We start from the raw sequence: 22,559 nt of genomic DNA on the forward strand, positions 1-22,559 counted from the left end.
GGGTGATTGTCCCGGTGCCTCATCAGGACAGGTTTCGGGGGTTTTACTCAAATCTGTTCACTGTGCCCAGAAAGGAGGGCAAGGTGAGTCCAATCCTGGACTTGAAAGCTCTGAACCGCTTTGTGCGCGTTCGAAAGTTCCGTATGGAATCCCTCCACTCGGTGGTGGCCTCCCTGAGTCCAGGGGAATTCCTGGCATTGAGATCGACCTAAAGGATGCGTATCTGCACATCCCCATTTTTGAGGGTCATTAGAGGTACCTCCGGTTTGCCATAGCGGAGGACCACTATCAGTTCGTAGCGTTACCTTTCGGTCTCGCTTCGGCTCCAAGGGTCTTTACCAAAGTGCTGGCGCCTGTCCTGGGCCTGTTGAGGGCACAGGGCATTGCGGTCTTGGGATATCTGGACGATCTCCTGTTAAGATCGAGTGTCAGTCAGAGCCTGTTGCGCAATCTGTCGACTACGGTACAGATGCTCCAGGAGTTCGGTTGGACCATCAACGTTCAGAAGTCGCCTTTGTCTCCTTCGGTTCATCTTCCCTATTTGGGAATGGTTCTGGACTCTGCTCAAGCGAAGGTTTTTCTGCCGGAGGACAAGCTCCGGACCCTTCAGAATGAGATCAGGTCCCTCAGGGACAACGAATTCTCATCATTTAGGGCCTGTATGCGGTGCCTGGGGTTGATGGTGTCAGCCTTCAAGGCGATACCATTTGCTCAGTTTCACACACGGTTTCTCCAAGAGGAGATCCTGGCCAGGTGGGACAGACTACCTCAGTCCTTGGATCGGAGTGTCTCGTTGTGTCGGAAGGGAAATCCTTCTGTCTGTTGCTGTGGACAGTGATTACCACGGATGCCAGCCTATCGGGCTGGGGTGGAGTCCTGGGCAACCTGTCTGCCCAGGGCACTTGGTCGGAGGAGGAGTCCTCCCTTCCAATCAACATCTTGGAATTGAGAGCGATCAAACTGTGTCTCTTCCAGCGGTCGGATCGACTTCGGGGCCGTCCTGTACGGGTACAGAGGGACAATGCTACCGCGGTGGCTTACATCAACCACCAAGGGGGCACCAGGAGTGCCTGGGCGGCCCAGGAGGTGACCGACATTCTGTCTTGGGCCGAGGCTCATGTCCCGGCGATTTCGGCAGTTCACATTCCGGGTGTGGAGAATTGGCAGGCAGATTATCTGAGCCGCCAGACCCTGGATCAGGGGGAATGGTCCCTACACCCGGAGGTCTTCCAAATGCTGTGTGCGAAGTGGGGATCCCCGGATGTGGATCTGTTCGCGTCTCGGCTGAACCACAAGGTGGAAAGGTTCGTGGCAGGAACGCACGATCCTCTGCGCTGGTGGCCCCTTGGCATCAGTATCGTCTGATGTATGCCTTTCCTCCGATTCAGTTGTTATCCAGGTTCCTTCGCAGGTTGGCCTCAGAACCGAACTTGGTGATTCTGGTGGCACCGAACTTGCCACGCCGGTCCTGGAATGCGGACATCGTTCACCTAGCAGTCGCGCCTCCTTGGCGGCTGCCAATGCAAAAAGATCTACTGTCTCAGAGACCGATCTTCCATCCTGCTTTACAGTCGCTGGCTTTAACGGCCTTGCTGTTGAAAGCCAGGTCCTGAGAGACAGGGGTCTCTCCCCAGAGGTCATTCCTACCTTAATCAAGGCTAGAAAAGCCTCGTCTGGTAAAATTTATTACCGTACCTGGAAAGCTTATTTTGCCTGGTGTGAGTCCAGGGGGTTTTCTCCTCGCTCATACTTGGTGAGGAGAGTGTTGGCTTTCCTCCAGTCTGGTGTGGACCAGCGTCTGGCGCTGGCCATGATAAAGGGCCAGGTATCTGCACTGGCTGTTCTTTTTCAACACCCTGTGGTGTCTCATTCCTTAATTCGCACCTTCATTCAAGGTGTACGACATTTGGCCCCTCCCCAGAGGGAGCCTTTACCTCCATGGGACTTGAACTTGGTTCTGTCCTTGTTACAGCGTTCTCCCTTTGAAAACATCCGGGAGATATCGTTGCCTCTGCTGTCTAAGAAGGTTGCCTTTTTAGTGGCGATCACTTCGGCTCGCCGAAGTTGGCGGCATTGTCTTGCTGCTCCCCTTACCTGGTGGTTCATAAAGATAAGGTGGTCTTGCGACCTAACTCGTCATTTCTCCCTAAGGTGGTGTCTGACTTTCACCTTAATGAGGACATTGTTTTGCCTTCACTCTGTGCGAAGCCTAAGCATCCTAAGGACGTTGCCTTGCATTCCTTGGATGTTGTCCGGGCGATCAAGGTTTACCTGTCGTCCACTGAATCCTTTCGGAAATCGGATTCCCTCTTTGTCCTTCCTGAGGGACCTCGGAAGGGCACGGCTGCGTCTGCTGCGACCATTGCCAAATGGATCAAACAGACGATTGTCCAGGCCTATGCTTTGAAGGAACGGGTTCCACCCTTCCCTGTTAAGGCGCACTCTACCAGATCGATGAGTACCGGCATCAGGCTTCGGTGGCCCAGGTGTGCAAGGCTGCGACTTGGTCGTCAGTGCACACCTTTTCCAAATTCTATAAGATTGATGTTCTGGCATCAGCTGATGCCTCCTTTGGCCGCAAAGTTCTCTGTGCGGCAGTGCCATAGGGGACCCTTTTTTTGTGGGTCCTTAGTTGTTGGGGTTGTTTATCCCCTGGGTTATTTGCTTTCCTTGGCTGTTGCCCCTGTTGAGCCTTTTCTGTTGCCCAGAAGGTTCTCTTACTGTGCGTGTAAGGTTCCTTTCTCTGATGTGGGTACTGCGTTGCCTTTTATACGGTTGCGTCTCCCACCCCTCGTGTCTACACTGCTTTGGGACATCCCATTGGTGAAGACTATATGAGGGGCGGCGACTGTCGGAGGACGTAAGAGAAAGCTGAATTTTTGTAAAATCTTACCGTAAAATTCCTTTCTCTGAGTCCTCCGACAGTCGCCACCCCCGCCCCTCTTTTGGGGTTTTTTCTTGTACATTTACAGCTATGCTACCAAACTGAGTTGGGATGGCTATTGCAGGGGGGTATTGACCAGTGGGACAGCCCCCATGGGTGTGTCTATGTTAGATGCTTTTGTTTTTAACAAGTCTTATGCCTAGCTACTCCTGTGGAGAGTAAGTCAATACCCATTGGTGAAGGCTATATGAGGGGCGGCGACTGTCGGAGGACTCAGAGAAAGGAATTTTATGGTAAGATTTTACAAAAATTCAGTTTTTCAGAAGAAGGCAAACAATGAGAGCCTCCCTGTTCCTTTTAAGAAAGGCAGGTCAAAAGATAAACAGTTTTGCCTGTAAGGGAGAGTGATAGTCGTCAACAAATGTCTCTCCAAGTTGCTCTGTGAGACCTGTGGCCTGTTGCCATAAAGTCTTTAACTACTTCTTGGGACAGATAATGTCATCAGCTCAACCCTCTGTCTTCCAGTCAATTGGCTCAGATTGATTGAGTCACTGTCATCTGTTAAGAATAGTGTTTGTGGTCATTATTCCTTAGAAATGTTAATGAACTCCCATTGCTTCTGTTTAGGGGGCTAGATAATTAGTTCAGTTCTTGTATACCATTTCATCTGCATGGGATGGTGTGGTCATTAAACACCTGACCTGTGTGTAGTAATTTGATGAGGAGGGGGATGTGCTCATGTGTGTATAAATTGACTGTGTGTGAGTTCAATAAACAGTTAGTTTTACCCCTTCATGAAGTCTGGACTCATGTTTGGAGGAATGGGGAGCTTGATGGTATTGTCACTGGGATTTTGGGAGAAGATGCACGGATCTCTCTCATAGAGACTATAGGATCCGTTACAACAGGTACTTATATAGCAACGTCAATTTGCGCAGTGCTTTACGCATATATTATACATTTACATCAGTCCCTGCCCTCAAGGAACTTACCATCCTTAACTCACATTCAAACATACACATACTAGGGCCAAGGAGTGTGGAAGGAAACCAGAGTACAAGGAGGAAACCCACGCAGACACAGAGAGAACATGCAACCTCCAGTTAGTTTTTTGTTTGTTTGTTTGTTTGTTTGTTTGTTTGTTTGTTTGTTTGTTTTTAGGTACCACATACCTTCTGTCTTGTGATTAGATTGCATTTCATTGTTGCTAAAATCTTTCATTAACCTCTGTAAAAAAAAAATGTGCTCCTTTAAACATCAGAAAAGGCAAATATACTATTTGTGAGCATATTTTGTTCACACCTAAATGTTCCTAATTTTTTAACAATAAAGAAATAAAAGTCAGAAGATCATAGATGCATGCAAAAATATGTTATTAATATTAGAATATAATAACCAAGAGGATACATTATGCAAAAATACAATTTAGCTATGGAAACTAAATCTGAGAGAGGAAAACATATCATTTTATTTGAGAAACTGTTCTGTTTAGAATAAAAATACATAAATTATTTAATATGAATTATAGTACAATGTTTCCTGTTTATATAACCACTTTATAAAATTTTACTTATGATATTTTGTCTGTAGCATGCAGTGAGCCTCATGTACGCAGTGCACAGGAAAGGCAAATGTCTGTACTACTTATAGCAACCAATCACTATTCATTTATTTTCTAACCTCCACTTCTGAGTAATTGCTATGGGCATCACAATCATTTATTTTTTCTCCAGTTTCCCACCAATGACTACAGTGACTGCTCTCTTAAAATATATGTACCGAGTTTCTTTTACAGTATCACAGAACTTTCTCATGCAGCCTTATCAGAATGCCTGTGGCAATGAAGCTGTCATTGTAGCTCTTAGCTGCATGCAAAAGCAGCAGAAAGGAGAGTTTTGTGTTATCTGTTCACCTTGCAGCACAGTACAAGCGATGACCGTCAGCACAAGCCACAGATTCAACAGAGAAAAAATTGTGCTTCATCATTTCATTGATTTTTTCCTTTTCTACATCTCTGGGTATCTCTGCATATAGATATCTCATATCACTGGAAAGGTGGTGGGGGTCAAAGTCTCTGCCTTAGCTTAAATGTCTTCATTAGAAGTGACCTATAACACTATGAATATCTCTAACAGATATTAAACTATCCATAGACATAAACAGTCTAAAGAAACATGTAAAAATATTGCTAAAGCCACTTCAGTCTATGTAGCTGCTATGGGGTCAGGTGGGGCCCAGTTGAGTTCTGAAAAGGTGTAACAAATTACCATGCTCAGTAAATGTATGTAATATATATATATATATATATATATATATATATATATATATATATTGTGACAGTATGCGAGGTGAGGTAGTGGATAATCAGTATATTTCCGGAAGGCCTGGAAGTTAGCTCCCAGCCGGAGGGTAACGAACAGGAGAACATTTCTGGTCCTTACAATTAGAGTAGCCAGAATGTGGTACCCAACTTAGAGGTCAGGGGAGAGGATTTCTGTACTGAGCAACTGCGAGATGTCACCCTCCTTAGAGCCAGAGAAAACGTTAAGATGGTGGGTGGAGAACCGGTGGATCCTAACTGGGGGGTGTGTTTCCCCCACATGGCCATTAAAAATAATTTAATGTATCAGGTGGTAAAACATGGAGAGGATAAGGTAGAACAGCTACTGGTTCCCAAACCCTTCCACAGGGTGGCCCTAGACCTGGCCCATGGTCATGTAATGGGGGAACATCTCGGTATCGAAAAGACCAGGGAGGGAATCGGCCAGAGATTTTTCTGGCCCAAGTTGCATGCAGATGTCAGGGAGTACTGTGAATCGTGCCCTGAGTACCAAATGTCAGCACCATCCCCCCATTTTCGCAATCCCCTTGTCCCTCTACCCATCATCGAGTTTCCTTATGAGAGGATTGGCATGGACCTGGTGGGGCCGGTAGTGAAGTCTGCCCGGGGTCACCAGTATATTCCGGTAATCCTCGACTATGTGACACGCTATTCTGAGGCCATACCCTTGTGTAACACCTCTGCTAAGGCCATCGCCAAGGAGTTAGTCCAGGTGTTTAGTCAAGTGGGAATCCCAAAAGTGATTTAACCAATCAGAACACCCCATTTATGTCCAGGGTTACCAAGAACTGTGTAGATTATACAAAATCTCCCATCTCTGTACCTCTGTCTACCACCCCCAAACAGATGGTTTGGTCGAAAGATTTAATAAAACCTTGAAAAGTATGCTAAAAAAAAGTGGTTGACAAAACCTAATGTTTTCCATACGAGAGGTTCCGCAAGCATCCACAGGCTATTCTCCCTTTGAAATTTAAAACAATTCTTGTGCACTCAAGTGATGTATGATAGGGGGAATGTTCAAGTGGACTTAAGCAGGTATGGTTTGTGGTCTTGCTGCCTCCTTTAGGATCAAGGGTATCCGAAAAACACTAAAAGACAACAACAAGAGAAGGGCACATGACCTAGTGCAATACCACTAAAAGGATTTATTAAAATAAAAAAAAAGTGTATATTATACTCACGAAACAGATGTAAGTATCACACATATAAACATGATCAACACAAGATCTCCAAGGTAGCCAAGGCACTGCGTGGTGCTGGATAGCATGCAGTGATCCGCATAAGTCTGATAATGCTAGGCTGACGCGTTTCGAGGGCAAACCCTCTTCCTCAGAGCCAAAAGGTGCTGCCAAAGGTGCTGGAATCAAAATCATCCCTTGAAGACTGCTGTATGCTATCCTCTACATCCACGCTGCCGCTATCCTCCTCTTCCTCCTGTGTTTTTTGTGTCCCTGCAGGCATGATATCTGCATTAAGAGGGCCTTGTGAGGAAAGGAAGTCCTCCTCTCCCTCCCGCTGTTCTGCCTCAAGTGCCCTGTCCATGATTCTACGAAGTGTGTGCCCCAGCAGGTAGACTAGAGGGATAGTGTCACTGATGCATGCATCGTCCCGGCTCACCATCCTTGTGGCCTCCTCAAATGGTGACAGGATGGTGCATGCATCCTTTATCAAAAGCCACTGGCGTGGCATAATAAAAGCCAAGCTCCCATGACCCTATCCTTGTGCTATACTCACACAGGTACTCATTGATGGCCCTCTGCTGCATGTGCAGCCGCTGCAGCACAGCATTGCCAATGTTGAGTTCCACCTGGTGGGCATGTCACAAATGAAGTGGTTGGTGGGCAGGTTGAATTCCCGTTGAATGTCAGATAAGCGAGCAGTGGCATTGTATGAATGCCGGAAATGGCCACAGACTTTTCTGGTCTGCCTCAGAAGATCTTGGAAGCCCAGGTATCTGGTCAAGAAATGCTGTACCACCAGATTCAGGACATGTGCCAAGCATGGAACATGTGTCAAGTGTCCCTGTCAGAGGGCGGAGAGAAGGTTGGTGCCATTGTCGCATACAACTATTCTTGGCTCAAGCTGTCGTGGCGTCAACCTTCTCTGAGCCTGCCCCTGCAGAGCTGACAGAATCTCTGCCCCGGTGTGACTCCTATCTCCTAGACAGACCAACTGAAGCATGGCATGGCATCTTTTAGCCTGACTGTTTGCATAGCCCCTTGAACGCTTACGGAGCACTGCTGCTTCAGAGGACAATCGAGCAGAATAGGACATGGAGGAAGAAGAAGCGGAGGAGGAGGTGGTGGAGTAGCCAGATGTGGCAGAACCAGCACCAGCTTTTTGGAGGGGAGGTGGCAAAACAAGCTGCAACACTAAACCCTGTCCTGCATCCTTCCAAGCTGCCAGCAGAGTTACCCAGTGCGATGTGAACTAAATGTAACGTCCCAGTCCATGCCTGCTGGACCAGTAACCTTCCTGCTGACTGCTCTGTCCAATGAGGCCAAAACACTACTTTCCACATGACGGTAGAGAGCCAGAATGGCCTTACGTGAAAATAAATGCCTTTTAGGTACCTGCCACTGTGGTACAGAACATTCCACAAATTCGGGAAAGGGAGCAGAGTCTACCAGATGAAAAGGCAGAAATTAGAATGATCGCAATTTGGCCAAGCTAGCATTAAGACGCTGAGCATGTGGATGGCTGGGAAAGTATTTCTTTCTATGGTTCAGCAACTGGGGTAGTTAAATTTGCCTTCTGCTCAAATCCAGCGGTGGTGTACTGCTAGCAGATTGGGTGCAAGTCTCTGTGTCACTCATTGCTATACTATCATCCCTCTCAATGCAGGTATTTGAGAAGACATGAGGTATAGTAGGGTTAGAGATCCCAGATGAGGAGCATGGTGAAGTATGCTTGTTTTTATCTTGTGGCTCTTTCAGGTGCTGTTGCCAACGGACTGCATGGCAGGTCGTCATATGTCTTGTCAAGCATGTGATGCCCAAGTGTCTGGTGTTCTGGCCATGCTTGATCCACTGCAGACAGATGTTGCAAACCGCAACGCTGCAGTCTACTGCACATGTGCTAAAAAAAGCCCACACTAATGAACTTTTGGAGGTCCGCAGGGAGTTTGCAGCACCCTGCACCTGTGGAGCTCTGTGCTGTAATGCAATAGGTTGGCTACTCCTATGGCGGCCCCTGGAGCACATCCTGCCTCGTTGGAGTAGTCCCGGCTCCTCCTCCCCCTCCCCTTCACTTTCCTCCTCCTATCCTGTCAGGCACCCAAGTACAGTCAGTGACCTCATCACCCCCTCCCTTCTCGTCACTGGAGCAAACTTGGCAGTATGCTGCAGCTGTGGCAACATGACTGCTAGTTTCTTGTCCGTCATTGTCACCCCCTCTCTCTAGGCTCACATTATTCCCTTCATCAACCTGGGAACCAACGTCACAGATTTCGAATTGCTGCACATCCTCCAGCAGCATGTCCCTAACACTATGATCGAATTGTTTCAGTGAATCCTCTGTGAATGATGGTGGGGCGACAGAAGGAGTAGCTGTGGCACGGGCCACTTTGGCAGCTACGATGGAAGGCAAACTAGTATGAGAGTGGGTGACAGAAGACGAGGAGGATGAGGACGGCTTAGTTATCCACTCCAAGAACTCTTCTACATGTTGTGGCTGAATAACACGGCCAGCACCAGAAAAAAAAGAACGGGCGTGCCCCACCTGCAAAGGATGCACTATGTCTGTGACCACCACTTTTCTCTGGGGACACAGAGGCTGCTTGCCCTCTTTTCATGGCCTGTGAGCATCTGCCTCTCCTTGTCAGCCTTTCGGACATGATGTGGATTTTGGGGTGGTTTTTATTACTGGTTGATCAATATATAATCTATATATAATGCACTGCTGATATGTACTGAACCGACCAATAGATACTGAATGGCCTGATATATACTCAAGTGGCCTATATATCTATAGGGATATCAATGTATGGTCTATAGAGAACTGAGCAACAGATACAGAATGGCCTGATATATACTCAAGTGGCCTATATAAATGTAGATATCAATATATGGTCTATACTGAAACGACTAATAGATACTGAATGGCCTAATATATACTCAAGTGGCCTATATATATTAGATATCAATGTATGCTCTATACTGAACTGACCGATTGATACTCAATGGCCTAATATATGTAATCAATTGTCCTTTATATATAGAGAGATCAATGTATGCTCTATACTGAACTGACCGTGACCGATATATTGTAAATGGCCTAATATATGTAATCAATTGTCATATATATATAGAGAGATCAATGTATGCTCTATACTGAACTGACCGTGACCGATAGATACTTAATGGCCTAATTTATGTAATCAATTGTCCTATATATATAGAGGGATCAATGTATGCTCTATACTGACCGTAGATACTTAAAGGCCTAATATATGTAAATTGTCCTATATATATAGTGTGATCAAAGTATGCTCTATACTGAACTGACCAATAGATAGTCAATGGCCTAATATAGGTAATCAATTGTCGTGTATATATAGAGAGATCAATGTATGCTCTATACTGACCGTGACCAATAGATAGTCAATGGCCTAATATATGTAATCAATTGTCCTATATATAGAGAGATCAATGTATGCTCTATACTGAACTGACCATGACCGATAGTCAATGGCCTAATATAGGTAATCAATTGTCCTATATATATAGAGAGATCAATGTATGCTCTATACTGATTGTGGCCGATAGATAGTCAATGGCCTAATATATGTAATCAATTATCCTATATATATATAGAGAGAGATCAATGTATGCTCTATACTCAACTGACAGTGACCGATAGATACTTAATGGCCTAATATATGTAATCAATTGTCCTATATATATAGAGAGATCAATGTATGTCCTATACTGAACTGAACGATAGATAGTCAATGGCCTAATATATGTAATCAATTGTCCTATATTTATAGAGAGATCAATGTATGCTCTATGCTCAACTGACTGATAGATACTCAATGGCCTAAATTAATCAATTAATATATAATCAATTGATAAACTGCAAATCACTTTCCTCTCCCTGCCTCAATCACGATCCTCTCCCTGCCTAACTCACTGCTAGCAATGTCTCCAATTAGACTATACTGCACTGTCTGATAAACTGAAAATCTGGTCCCATCAGATCACAGGGCATGGTTCCAGTAGTCAATGTCCTTAGTCTGCTTGTCTTCAGCAAACTGTTTGTGGGCTTTCTTGTGCGTCATCTTTATAAGAGGCTTCCTTCTGTGACGACAACTATGCACACCAATTTGAAGCAGTGTGCGACTTATGGTCTGAGCACTGACAGGCTGACTCCCCATCTCTTCAACCTCTGCAGCAATTCTGGCTGCACTCATACGTCTATTTCCAAAAGACAACCTCTGGATATGACGCTAAGCACATGCACTTAACTTCTTTGGTCAACCATGGCAAGGCCTGTTCTGAGTGGAACATGTCCTGTTAAACCGCTGAATGGTCTTGGCCCGCCATGCTGCAGCTCAGTTTCAGGGTCTTGGCAATCTTCTTATAGCCTAAGCCATCTTTACGTAGAGCAACAATTCTTTTTTTTTAGATCCTCAGTGAGTTCTTTGCCATGAGGTGCCATGTTGAACCTTCAGTAACCAGTATGAGAGAGTGAGAGCGATAACACCAAATTTAACACACTGGCTCCCATTCACACCTTAGACCTTGTAACACTAATGAGTCACATGACACCGGGAGGGAAAATTGGACCCAATTTGGACATTTTCACTTAGGGGTGTACTCACTTTTTTTGCTAGCTGTTTAGACATTAATGCCTGTATGTTGAGTTATTTTGAGGGGACAGTAAATTTACACTGTTATACAAACTGTTCACTCACTAGTTTACATTGTGGTAAAGTGTAATTTCTTCAGTGTTGTCACATGAAAAGATATAATAACATATTTACAAAAAATGTGAGGGGTGAACTCACTTTTGTGAGATACTGTGTATATATATATATATATATATATATATATATATATATATATATATATATATATATATATGAATAAAATGATATGTGGGAATACATAGTGTGATGGCTATATATACCTGATCTCAAGTATGTTTGTATACCATACAGGACAAGACTGCATACTGTTTCTCAAAAGAACCAGTTTTCCCTCTCTTCATTAGTAAGTCAAAGCCAAATGTTAGGCATTGTAAATAGGTTGTAATGTTGCCCCTTTTGTGTTTAGGGCTGGTGACCAGACATCCCGTGTCTCCATTTGGTTATAAGGCTTTAGCATGCTAATTTGGGCACTGTTTATCCTAAAGTCTAGGGTGATGACAAATAGGGATGATCGAACTTTTGAAAAGGTCGGTTTGACCAGAACACCCGAACTTCCCGAAAGTTCGGGTCCGGATTCCAGAACCCCATTGAAATCAATGGGACCCGAACTTCAGTAATCAAAAAACATAATTTTGAAGCCCTAAAACCCAATAAATGCCCCTAAAAAGTGCCTAGGGTTCTGGGTCATGCCCCAGGGACTATTAATCACACAAAAAAAAGTTCTTAAAAATTGTCATTTTTGATAGAGAGCCAATTTTTGAAAAAGTTATTGAGAAAAAAAAAAAAAAAGAGATTTCTTTGGATTTCGTGTCTGGTGGGTCTAAAAAGTGTGCCTGTGAAGTTTCAGCTCTGTAGCATGTCCAGAACCAGAAAAAAAAGGTAATTTTTCTTAGAATTTTTATTAGCGCAGGGATGGGGTTCCGCTACTTTCACACCTGGGCGTTTTTGTTTCAGGAGTTTATTGGGCATTTTTTGGGAGTCTTTGGAGGTAGGCATGACATCTGAACTTCTGTATAGGGGTATATATACACACACACACACATATCTATATTAATAAAAGCCGTTTGTCCCTGCGTCCAGACTCTAGATTCCCTGTGTCCGTGATATTGCGCTACTGCGCATGTGCCACACGGACAGCCAATGCGATTGGGACGCAGAGAACACTGGGCGGCGCTGGGTGGGCGTGTATTCGAGCGGATCCCCGCCCACCTTTCAACATCCGCCGGCCCTGGCTGGGGGTGGCGTTCCGATCGGTGGAGACTGCCACCCCCCGGAGTGCGGAGACTGCGGCTGGCCCGCGGCCTATAGGAGAGGCCGGGGATCGGGCCTGCACGGGGCGCCCAGGATGACGGACACCCAGAGGAGGCGGAGGAGGCACCGGGAGGACTGAGGAGACGCGGGAAGCCGGGGACTGAATGGAAGAGAAGCTGACGTGACCGTGAGGTAAGTGCACGGGGGGGAACGCTGGCATCTCTGCATTGCTGTGGGCACTCTGTGTTTGGGGGCATCGCTGTGGGCACTCTGAGATTTGGGGGCATCGCTGTGGGCACTCTGCGACTGGGGGCATCGCTGTGGGCACTCTGCGACTGGGGCATCGCTGTGGACACTCTGCGACTGGGGGCATCGCTGTGGGCACTCTGCGACTGGGGGAATTGCTGTGGACACTCTGCGACTGGGGGCATCGATGTGGGCACTCTGCGACTGGGGGCATCACTGTGGGCACTCTGCGACTGGGGGCATCGCTGTGGGCACTCTGCGACTGGGGGCATCGCTGTGGGCACTCTGCGACTGGCGGCATCGCTGTGGGCACTCTGATTGGGGGCATCGCTGTGGGCACTCTGCGACTGGGGCCATCGCTGTGGGCACTCTGCGACTGGGGGCATCGCTGTGGGCACTCTGCGACTGGGGGCATCGCTGTGGGCACTCTGCGACTGGGGGCATCGCCGTGGGCACTCTGCGACTGGGGGAATCGCCGTGGGCACTCTGCATTGACGCCCCCCCAATTGCTCAGTCTAAAGGTTTGCGCTCAGAAAATTTTTTACTTGCTCAGCACAGTAAAAAATTAGAGGAAACATTGGCAGAATAGGTAGGGAATTTTCATAACATCGTAAGTGCTGAGGCACAAGTCCTACTGCGCATGAGCAGGTGCATGCGCACCAACGGATCGGGCAGCGCCATCTCTTATAACATACATCCGATCTCCATGGCACACACTGCGCCAATCGGACAATCCTATTCCCTACCCACAAGCGCACGCCCACTGTCTCATTGTCGGGTCGGCGCAGTGTGGGGCATGGGGATCGGATTGTCGGGTCGATGCAGTGTCGGGTCAGCGCAGTGTGTGCCATGGAGATTGGATGGATGTTTGTTATAAGAGACCCCGCTGCCCGACCCGTTGGTGCGCATGCGCCGGTGCATGCACACTAGGACTTTTGTCTGACCCCTTACGATGCTATCATAATTCCCTACCTATTCTGCGCATGCCCAATAGGACGTGTGACGCAGGTACAAGCTGCTGCATGATGAATCCACAGCTGATCTCAATCGGAAATTACGTAGATAGGGAAATCTGATAGAACACCGGGCGAAACTGTTGAAGCGGCGGGTGTGGGGTAGGGAAATCTGATAGAACACCGGGCAAAACTGTTGAAGCGGCGGGTGTGCGTGGGCACGCGGCGGATGTGTACTCGCGCGGACTTACTGCTAAGCAGCAGCGGGTGTTACAAGTGGCGGCGGGCGAGCGATGTCACGCGAGAGCCGCTTGGTCAGCTCTGCGCGTGTCCCCGATGTTGCTAGGGCAACAGGGACGCTATGCGCAGAGCTGGCTACGTCATGCGGCATTGTTAGAAAAAAGAACGAGATAAGCGAGAGCCGCTCAGTCAGCTCTGCGCATGTCCTCACCGTTGCTAGGGCAACAAGGATGCAGAGCTAACAGAGGCTCTCGCTTAACTGGAACAAGTCTGTTTTTACAAATGTTTGACCACATATGTTCTAGCGCCCGTTAATTTAACGGGCTTAATGTCTAGTATATATATATATATATATATATATATATATATATACATACATACACATACACACATATAGGTGTGAAAGTAGCGGAACCCCATCCCTGCGCTAATGAAATTATTTGCAGGGATGGGGTTCCGCTCCTATCACACATATATGTGTGTATATTTACATATATGTGTGTGTATATATACCCCTATACAGAAGTTCAGATGTTATGCCTGCCTCCAAAGACGCCCAAAAATGCCCAATAAACGCCTGCAACAACACACCTGGGCGTTTTTGTTGCAGGCGTTTATTGGGCATTTTTTGGGCGTCTTTGGAGGCAGGCATAACATCTGAACTTCTGTATAGGGGTATATATACACACACACACACATATATATATATATATATATATATATATATATATATATATATACACATACACACATATAGGTGTGAAAGTAGCGGAACCCCATCCCTGTGCTAATGAAATTATTTGCAGGGGTGGGGTTCCGCTCCTATAACACCTTTATGTGTGTATGTGTATATATACATATATGTGTGTGTGTATATATACCCTATACAGAAGTTCAGATGTTATGCCTGCCTCCAAAGACGCCCAAAAAATGCCCAATAAAGCCTGCAACAAAAACGCCCAGGTGTGTTGTTGACTGAGAAGACGTGGCTGGTGGACTGGACGAGGGAGCTGGACTGGTAACCTGATAGGGAGCTTGACAAGAGAGTCCTAAGGGGTGGTTGATGGAGAAGTAGCTTGTAAACCTTGATTGAAGGCCAGAGAGGACAGTGGAAGACCCTGACTGTAGCTTGACTTGGAGCTCGACGGGGAGTTTGACTGAGGAGTACTTGGTGAGACCCTAAATGAATGGCCAGATTAGGAGAGACTTAAAGTAGATGTAAACCCTCACATATACCCAGTGAAGTGAACAGCCTCAGATGATACACAGAGATTAAACAAATCCTCCTACATAGGTTTTACTACTTGTATATGTGCTGCTTTCAGCTATCTACACTGTTTAGAAAGTGCACATTGTGTTACAAAGTTTATTTCCTCAGTAAGCAGTAGGTCTTGAGTCTGGGCATACACTGTGTGTGAGCTGATTAGAACTCGCACCCCCCCCCCCTCCACATAGGCAGAGGAACAAAGAAACTTGCAGAGCTGTACCAACAAAGACATTTGAAAAGCTGTGCTGTGAATAGACCATCTCTCTGCTTATCTATCTCTAAGCACCCTCCCTGACACAAATTTCCAGTTGTTATTATCTTGTGTGTAAGAGCACTTGTAAGACATTATCATGATGATAACAGAGGAATGAAGCAGCAGAAAGACACAACATCTAGAGCTTTGGAGAGAGATAAGTAAACATTACATAGATAAAGTATGTTCATGGGTCAGATTTCATGAATGGGGTTTACAACCACTTTAAGTGGAAGCTGGATTAGAGACTTGATTTAAAGTCCTTAACTGGATGCTGATAACGGTGAGTGAAAATATCGGAGGTTCCTGCTAGCCAGATATCTTTCCAGTTTATAAATGCTGGAGTATATTGTCTTTGGTTTTTAAGTATTTCTCTTCTTTGGTGCAAAGGTATTATGTTTTGCTAGCATTGGGTGTTGCGGTTGATGTGCATCTGTAATGTTTATGCGTCTAAAGTATTGTTTTAAGTAATGTTTCCTTGTCTGTGAGAAGGCTGTTCAGGTTAAGTCTTTGTACAATATAATTTTTTATTTTTTATATATTTTTGTGATTGTAGACCACACCTTTTCTCCCAAAACAGACCTTATCTTAAAACTACCAAAATAAAACAAAATAGACTTGCAGTTTTTGGCAAAGAAAGGCAGCGACACTCTTTATTGGTTTTAATATATATGGAAATCACAAACATTTAAATTGATCATATAAATTCACTTAAAAAACCAAAAGAGTTGTAATTGCTCAGTTACCAGAACTCGAGCAACAGTAATCTTAAATTAACATATAAAATACCACGTCCCCCCTAGAATTCCAGGGTGACCCAAAGACACAAAAGTGCTCGGGACAAAAAGGGAGGGGGGGGGAACTTTCTTCCTGTGCTCTTTGGATGCAAAAGGAGGAACTCCAGACCACCCTAACCTTATATAGCCTTCCCCTGCTTCCCAGAACATTTCATGGCCCCCCCATTGGCTAATCCCTGCTCCAGCACTAAGGAAAAAATGTAACCTTTTAATTCCTTAACAGTTCTAATGCCTATAGGCCTATGACCTAATTTCCTAACATGTGCTGAGGGTGGCCACAATCCTCACAAGTGGCCACTTATTGTGCCCCCTTTTATATGGCATTGTAGATCGCACCTTTTCTCCTAAAACAGACACCTTATCTTCAAACTACCAAAATAAAACAAAATAGATTCACAGTTTTGCGGCACTCTTTATTGGTTTTAATATATATGAAAATCACAAACATTTAAATTGATTATATAAATTCACTTAAAGAACCAAAAGAGTTTTAATTGCTCAGTTATCAGAACTTGAGCAACAGTAATCTTAAATTAACATATAAAATACAACGTCCCCAGCAGCCGGGCTTGAGCATCAAGAACAGCCCTGCCCCACCAGCGCGGCCCTTTCGATACCACACTGCAGTCCTGAATTAAATATATCGAGACCTACATGCGAAAGGTGAATACCATCCTGCTGGTACAGCCCCTGAATTCCACCTTCCAGATCCACGTGCTGATAAGACATGCTGCCAATTGAAGGCATAAACTTTTCCATAGCCCTGTTTATTCTTTTCCTCATTTTTTCCATAACTCTCGTCTGAGACAAGGACAGCCAAGGAAGGCAAAGGACCATTTCTGAAAAAACAACAACCGTCCCAGGAGAAATAAGAGTGAAAAAATGCAAATCCCATTTGATCATAAATAACAAGTCCAATGTTTTGACATTCCCCAAGTCATTACCTCCTGCATGGACTAGCAAAATGGATGGGGGGCCAAACCTGATACAGCCTAGACAAATGGAAATAAAGTTGGTGCAACTGGAGGCCTCTAATTCCTTTCCAAAATAACTTAAAAGACTCCGGATGCAGAGACAAATTTGTAGTGTAACCGCTCTTTTCCATGCCCAATAAATTAATGAATGTCCCAGAATCCAAACCGTACGCTGGAAACCTGAGGGATTTAAACAAACAGGTTAGGCCTCACATATAACTTAAAACAATTAGATTTACACCTCCCCATATCTTTAATGGCCACATCCGAAAACCCCCTCCTAGCTACCTCGGATGCTGCCCCTATCCGAAAATAGTGGGAATCAAACTTAAAATTGTGTAAACCCAACCTTTCTAAGCATTTGCGCAGGACAAAATCAAATCAATACTTCGTAAGTGGGGTAAAATCCTGATGGATCAAAAACTGCCTACCTCCTTGGGGCCGTACCCCCAGAAATTGCTGGACCACCGCTCCAGGGGCACCCCCCCATCAGTTTGGGCCCGCAGGGTGATCCCCACCCCCCTACCCAGAGTGTCCATTTTTGAATGGCTGATCCAAATATCGACCCCATCCTGGCCCACTATCACATGTTCGTACAAGACGCCACCACCAACCTTTTGTGATAAAGGTAAAAGTTCAGAAATTTGTGATTGAAATGATTGTGCTATGTAGTAGAAAAGTTTTTTAAAATATTTGATACCTGCATCCCAAATTAATTGAACTATTTATGTTACCATAAACCCCTGCTGGGGATTGGTGAATGTGGGCTGTATGGGGATTTTCTTGGTATCATACTCATGATGTACACCAACACATAATTTATATAAAAATACACATTTTATTGTAAATTGCAAGTTAAAAAACACTTGATATAATGCAAAGAAATTAATATAAAGAATACATATATTTAGATAATTTGTGACAATTGACAATCATTTGACATATTATAGACCCTCTTATACTTGGTCTCCACCTGCTGTACTGAAAAATAGCCCATGCATGCTGGAAAACCCTTCAAGTGGCAGAAAAAGGAAATACCCGCAAGTATCTTTCGCAAGTGACTGTATGACAAATGTTGCTGCATCATGCATGCTACAAATTCCAGAACCGTCCCTTCAGATGGACATCCACCAAACAGTTCCTTCGTCTCCGTAAAAGACAACCAGCTTCTCCAGGCAGCAGAATTGCTTGCCCAAGTTTTTGGAGCCACTGATCCTTCAATCACCTTTGCCACTAAACCCTGACAATCTCCCATAAGTGGCCCTCCTCCTCTGCTTCTGGTAACAGTTGGCAAAAACGGTCCATCTGAAACTGAGATAATGCGTTGGCTAAATTATTTAGCACTCCTGGGGTGTATTTAGCCTTAAGCCAGATATTACATTGCAGACATAAAAGCACAATCTGCCTAAGTACTTTAATTACAAATAAGGACCTGGAGGACAAGCAGTTACCTGCGAACAGGACTCCTTTATTATCAGTCTCTACCAAAATTTGCCTATTTTCGAAAAATACACCCCACAGCTCCAAAGCCACCAGGACCGGGAAGAGCTCCAACAAAACCACATTCTTTGTCAGTTTGTTACTTTTCCAGGACTCAGGCCACACCACGCAACACCAAAGCGTCTTCCAAATAGCTGCGAAGCCCTTAGAGCCCGCTGCGTTAGTAAACAAATGAAAATCAGGGGCAAAAATAAAATCCTTCTGAAAGAAAGAGCAACCGTTGTAGACGTCCAAAAACTTGGCCCAAACCAACAAGCCCTCTTTCAGAGAACAAGTCATCCTGATATGGGAGAAGGGTGATTTCAAGCCCGAAATAGATAGAGACGACGCGAAAAACACATCCCATTTGCATAATTCTGCACGCAAAGGCCAAAAAGCCCAAGAACTACTGCATTTCCTTCAATAGAACCTTCCTCTTAGCAATGAAATGCCGCACTAATGACTTCAATTTTGCCAGTTTTCTGCAGGCAATCGGAACTCCATTCGACTGGTATCAATGTGCATGCCCAAAAAAACTAGATTCGTGGTCGGCAAACAAGTCTTCTCCTCTGCCAAAGGGATTCCGAACTCCCCCGCAGTCTCCCTAAAGGACTGCAACAAATTGAAACACCTGTCCGAGCTTGGTGGACCAACAAATAAAAAATCGTCCAAGCAATGTATCACGCCAATAGTACCCGACTTAGAACATACCACCCAGTGCAAGAAGGTCGAAAACGCCTCGAAATATGAGCAGGACAGCGAACACCCCCTAGGGAGTCATTAATCAAAAAAATAAAAACCATCCAACTGAAAACCCAAAGATCTGAATGCCGAATATAGGTAACAACCGAAAAGGCCAACTTTATGTCTGCCTTGGCTAGCAAAGCCCCGGGCCCAAAAGCTTTGATCCTAGCAATCCCCTCCTCAAATGTTGCATATGAGACCGAGCACAAATCCTCATCAATATCATCATTGAGTGAGTTACCTTTGGGGAAGGACAAATGATGAATGTTGTGGAACTCGTTAGGCTCCTTTTTAGGCACCACCCCCAACGGCGATATGTGAAAATTGGCAATGGGGGGCTTCTCAAAAGGGTCCGCAACCCTACCCTGCTCAATTTCCTTGAAAAATTTTTCCCACACTGCCTGCAAAAAATTTTCCACAGATTTAAAACGACTGACCCCCACGCAACCTTCCCCGTTAAACGAAGGCAGAGGAAAACCGCGTTCAAAGCCCTCAATTAGAAAAAGCGCTTTCTCCCTGTTTGGGTACTTGTCCAACCACAGACGCATTTTTCCCAGCCTAACAGGCGTGCAGGTTTTTTTGAAAAATATCCTTTTGTGATTGACCGGACCCTAAAGTGGCATTTTTCTTAAAACACTTAGCCACAGGATGCGGTCCGGAACAAAAAGAGCATTCATGCTTATACCGACACGACGCGTGCCAATGACATTGGCTCTCATTGGACTACAAACAAAGAAACTAAAACCCTTGCGATAAGCCACATTCTGAGTACTAGCCAATTGTTGTTTAGGAGAGATCTGTCTCTGAAGGGAAATCAAATTCAGCCACAGGCCTACATCCTTCATTCCCCATTTTAAAGAGGGGTCAATGGACAACTTTTGAACGGAACGACTCATCATAATAATATCAACCCAGCCCACCAAAACTCTTATAGGCTTCTAAAATGTGATCTAAATGCTGGAACAAGCCCCTGCACCGCTCAGGATGCTTTTTCGCGATCACCCCTGCAAATATGCAAAACGCTTGCAACCAGTTGTGGAACGATCTAGGGACACCTCTACATCTCTCCTCCTCCTGTTTCTCCTCCCTTCTATATTTAGCCAACAGTTCCCTGTGCGCAGGCAAGAGTGACTAAATGTCAGTGAAATCCCCTCTCCAGATCTTTTCTTTGACCGTCAAGCTCAGGTGGTAACCCAGAGGCGACACCTCGCAAAGCATCACTTCTTTCATGCACCCCTCTGGTATGCTACTTCCCACCAGCGACAATGTGCTCAAACAAAAAACCTTGGAACCTTTAGACACAAATAGCTCAGAATTAAATTCCAAATGATTCAAAGGAGAGACAGAAATATTAGACACAGCAGGAGAAAAAACAGGCTCACAATTTGGCTGTTGCTTTAAATCCTTAAAAGTGACAGAATTACAAGGGGGGACAGGAGACAAAGATTTTACCAGAGATGACGGAGAATCAATCAAGACAGACAGGTTCTTTAATTGCAATAACTCACCACCTGCTTGAAGTAGAACAGCCTCCTGTCCAGCTTCCTCCTCCAGCAGCCCGCCCAGAGCTGTTCCCTGGGTCCAGTGGGTTGCCGGGGACACTCCTCTCTGTGTGCAGCTTGCAGTGTACTGACAGTCACAGGGATGGCTTGCGGTGGAGAAGGCAGGCGCCCTCTCCACTCTAGGAGCTGCCTGCTTTGCTTCGGTCAGCCTCCCTCTGCTCCTCCCCGCAGACTGTGAAGCCTGTCTCTTCTTCTTGTTAGGGTGGCGCATGCATGCCCCCGACATCCTGACCTCTTCAGCTCCGCCCGGTGGCCCGCGCTCCTGTTCACAGCCCCCTTCAGGCATCCTCTCTCTCTGGTGCGCGGCTCCCCCGAGACCGTGTATGCCGCCTCGGTCCTTTCATTCACTGCTCTTCATGTGTAGCCACGAGGGGGGGTTCCGCCATGATGTTTTCAGCCTGTGGCTCCTTCTGGCTAGTCCCGGCCTCTTGCATCCCCAGACAGCACCGCAGCCAAGCCTCGCCGCCTTCTCCCTCAGCTTTCTCTATCAGCTGCTTCGGGAGAGATTCCATAGCTACAGGTAGGGAGTAACTTCTTCCTGTGCTCTTTGGATGCAAAAGGAGGAACTCCAGACCACCCTAACCTTATATAGCCTTCTCCTGCTTCCCAGAACATTCCATGCCCCCCCCCCCATTGGCCAATCCCTGTTCCAGCACTAAGGAAAAATGTAACCTATTAATTACCTAACAGTTCTAATGCCTATAGGCCTATGACCTAATTTCTTAACATGTGCTGAGGGTGGCTACAATCCCACACAAGTGGCCACTTATTGTGCCCCCTTTTATATTCCCTACAGTTTGTGTTGTGTGTTTCATTGCTGACCTACCCCCAAAAAGAACAGTAAGAGGAAGGCGTGGATTAATAATATTGATATTATTTATCAATGACTTACTTATTATGACTTACTTACTAACAGCTAAAACCAATGGTCACTACTCAATACTCTTACTCTTGGACCTCTCTGCTGCCTTTGATACTGTTGACCACCCCCTCCGTCTCAAAAAACTCAGTTTGCTCTGTCTCCGTGGCTGTGCTCTCCATTGGTTTGAATCTTACCTATCTCACTGCACCTTCAGTGTCACTTACAATTCCACTTACTCCCCTGCAACTCCTCTTACTGTTGGGGTCCCCCAAGGTTCTGTTCTTGGACCACTACTATTCTCAATCTATACCTCCTCCCTGGGTCAGCTAATAGCCTCCCATGGCTTCCACTACCATTTATATGCTGATGACACCCAAATCTACCTCTCTACCCCTCAGCTTACCCCATCAGTCTCCTCCCTCATCACTGATCTACTAACAGACATATCAGCTTGGATGTCTCACCACTTCCTCAAACTGAATCTATCTACAACCAAGCTCATAATATTTCCTCCTCCACGTGCCCCTTCCCCAGAATTCCCTGTCAAGATCAATGGAACAACTATCAGTCCTTCCACACATGCCAGGGTACTAGGGGTAACCCTGGACTCTGCACTCACTGCACTGTCCTTTCAGGCTCACATCCAATCCCTGTCCAAATCATGCCGCCTTAACCTCCGCAACATCGCTGCCTGCGATCATATGGTGCACATCTGGAACATCTGTCCATGGTCATCTGGTGCACATCTGGCCATGATCATCTGCCACATCTGGCGCACATCTGCCACTTCTGTCCGTGATCATCCGGCGCACATCTATCACATCTTTCATCCCA

The sequence above is a fragment of the Pelophylax lessonae genome, assembly GCF_965119305.1.
Source record: "Pelophylax lessonae genome assembly, chromosome: 1".
NCBI lineage: Eukaryota > Metazoa > Chordata > Amphibia > Anura > Ranidae > Pelophylax > Pelophylax lessonae.